Here is a 3,553-nt window from a genome sequence, read left to right on the forward strand (position 1 = left end):
CAGATGAGCGGAACCCTATAATAATATATATACCTACAATTCTAAAACTTAAATTAATAGCGTACAGTGTTTGTTTTAATATACTGCTACTTTTAAAATAATTATTGTCGTGGTGAAAGAGCGGGGTACCTAGTAATACAGGTTACCACCTAGTACAAGGGCCCTTGCCATTTTTGTTAATGATTTGTTTGTAACAATAAATACATTTTTGATTTTTTTTTTTTTTGACTATAATACAAGATTGAGACTAGATTTAGAATTCAATTCTTTAGTGCATGAGAATTACCCCTTAGTTCTTGTCTGTCGAATCACGTATCCCTCGCTCTACCAACCGCTGCCCAGAAAGTGGGGGTTAGCCAGCAAGTGGGGGGTATTATGTATGTTATGAGTACCATTTTCGTCAGTGATTATAGTTGTTGTAGGATGTAGGTACTGTTATAAATACAAGCTTAAGTGCCAATTTCTCCATAGTCGGTTAGAGCATAACCAGGTATTAGTGGTTGACTTTTGACACATCTCTGTCTATGGAGATGACGTATAATTGATGAACCAATCCCGGTTGGTTAGATAACCCACTATGGAGAAATTGGCACAAACTCTATCTCGTTAAATTAAACATGCCGATTGCACGACAGCTCTCGATCGTTCGTTTTTCCTCGGTATAGATAGAGTAACCCCCCCAGGAGTGGAATAAAAATTGGTGGTATGGTTTTTACATGTTCATTTCGGATCATCCTGTTTATCCTGAATAACTGAAATCCTGCACATTGTCATTCACACAGAGTGACAATACTCACAATGTGGAGTAAGATGGATTTCTGACCACGTCTCCTTCTAGCTGCGTCGCTCATACGACTATAGATAACATTACCAACTTAAAAAACACCCGACATTTGAACGACTAAGCCGATTTTGATAAATATAAAAAACGTGAATTTTCATATTTATCAGAACCCACATTTACCATAACGGAATAAATAGGAAGTATACATTCACCACAAACAACAAAAAAAAATATGCATATTTTTTTAGTACCTACCTACATTCATTTTCTAATTCAATATTAATGAAGTTTCCCAACTAATTAAGTTTACAGCTTATTAGTTCTTGTTTTTATGACTAGGCATTAAACTAAATGCCCTAATGAGATAAGTTCCAGCCTTTTACGGCACTTAGATGATAACAAGAAAAGTTGAAGAAAACACATAAGCGCATGAATATTATATCATCAAGGCGACAGAGGCAAGCCGCAGACAAGCCTGAAAGATGGTAGTGGCTGGTTGAGAAAGACTGATGATAGAATTGTGTGCCGCTTCTTGCTATGTTCAGTTTACGAGTGAGTACTGGTGAGGATGATTATACAGGTGTTGCAAAAAGGGTATAAATACTAAGCAGAAACCATTTTTTTCACGAATTTAGAAATTCTGATTTCAGTTTCGAGCTTACATATAACATGCTGCACATGCTGGTTTCGGCTTAGTATACCCTTTTTGCAACACCCTGTATAGCCTCTCACACCCTTCGATTCTGTGCCAACCAATGTGTCCAACTGTCCAGGTCTTCCCGCCATCTCTGTCTCGGTCTGCCTCTCTGTTAGCGTTAGAGAATTTTAAAACTACTTTTTAACCGACTTCAAAAAAAGGAGGAGGTTTTCAATTCGTCGGGATCTTTTTTAGGTATTTGCATACATTTAACACTGTTTAGCTAGTGTTTAAAACGAAATTTGACAGATTTTGTAGGCGTTTGACAGCGCTAAACATCTGTTAAATACTGTCTAAGTTTTTGTGGTAAGGCCCTTGCTGTTTAATCTGATATTCAAATTGAATGGACTTATAATATGACATGACTTTGATAACATTCATAAAAAGGTGTGTTTCACGATAGTGATCAAAGTTCTATGATAATTTTATTATGATATTGATGAGGAGTTTGGTAACACACCCTCGACACATGTATAGTTTATTTATTTTATTAAATGCTTTATTGTATACAATATACAAAATATACATGGGTATTGGGTACAACAAAAAAGGATGGCGAGATTTAAACTTAACTAGTATACGAGACATCACCAAAGGTAGAGAATGCCTAGTAGCATTAAGTTCGCTTTTGTACAGTATTTTTTGTTTATGTGCAATAAAGAATTTATAATAAATAAGGGCAGCTTGTGGCGAGCTGTTGGGCATTAGCGACCCCACCCACCCGATGCCGGGGAGAACCCCTGTTGCTCATCCCTGGCTTGCCTTTATTGGTTGTCCAGAGTGAACACTGACGAGGAACAGGATCTCCCACCTCTTGCTTGCCTTCATTGGCTGGCTTGAGTGGTGTACCGCTAGAGCAGCAATGCTCGAGGAAGGATGTATTACCCAGTAAGGTGCTTGTAGGGATCTTGACCGATAACGCGATTGTCCTGAGAGCCGTGGAATACCTCTCCATCCTTAGCACCTCATGCCGTGTTGCCCCCTTGTTGCTACGTCACTGTTATGTGCTAGCGACTGTTTTGGGGGGCCCATTTACTGTGTGTGCGAGTCACCCCCTGCCTTTTTATCCGTGTGTGAAACATATAGGTCAGGCAGGGGCCATAGTCCTTCCATAGTCCCAGTTACCCAGTCCATTTAGCACCCCCTTCCATAACCCTGTATTAGTTTTGTCCATATCCTACCATAGTTCTGCACTAACCGGGGATTTTCCTTGGGTTTACTCTATAGTTTACACAGGGAAAATCGTCGGTTGGTGTCACATTTCATATAGATTAATGTTGTCAAACGGGCCTCTACATGTTGGCTTCGGCCCCATGCACGCCTTCCAAATGCCCGGGACCCCATGGTCCCGTGATGGTAAAGACACAACATAATAATAATATAATATATCACAAAGTGTCTAAGCCCTGGTTCAATCTTGAGTTCTTCCGGGAACCAACTGAGCGGCACTAGTCTAGTTATACTCGCAAAGTTGAACCCACAAAGGCATTTTAATGGGTTCCCCATCGGAAAATGGCTGCTATTATATTACTATTACGTGATATTGCTGGTAATTACTTCTCTCCGCTTGTTAGATACCGCTTAGAACATGGCTCTGGCTTGAAGTTCGGTACAAATAGCTTTGCATAGTGCAGTCATAGCGTCTGTTCAAAGGGACAGACATTTATTGTTGCGCTATTCTTGATAGCTTGATAAGTTAGTTCTATTCAAGGACTTTGTATTATAACAAAGTTCTTGGTTCTATTATGTGTTTTTTGACTTGGATACCTAGTCCCGCCCGCCTATGTGATAGTAATGTCACAGCGAGAAAATGTTAGCTGCGTTTTCCTCAACATAATTCAAACAATAACTTATGGGTACTCTGACAGTATTAAAAGTTGATAAAAGTAGTTATCACATAATAATATTATACATTTTTGAAGAGTATCTAATAAGTTTTATCAGCAGATGTTCGCTACATGATATCAAAACATAATACACAATGTTTTGGTCGCATCATGCCCAATTGATTAGATATGTACTTACGCCTATTTATCTAATCAAAGGTGAAAGAGAGGTATGTAAAGAGAATT

This window comes from Plutella xylostella, chromosome 7, assembly GCF_932276165.1.
Source record: "Plutella xylostella chromosome 7, ilPluXylo3.1, whole genome shotgun sequence".
Taxonomy (NCBI): Eukaryota; Metazoa; Arthropoda; class Insecta; order Lepidoptera; family Plutellidae; genus Plutella; species Plutella xylostella.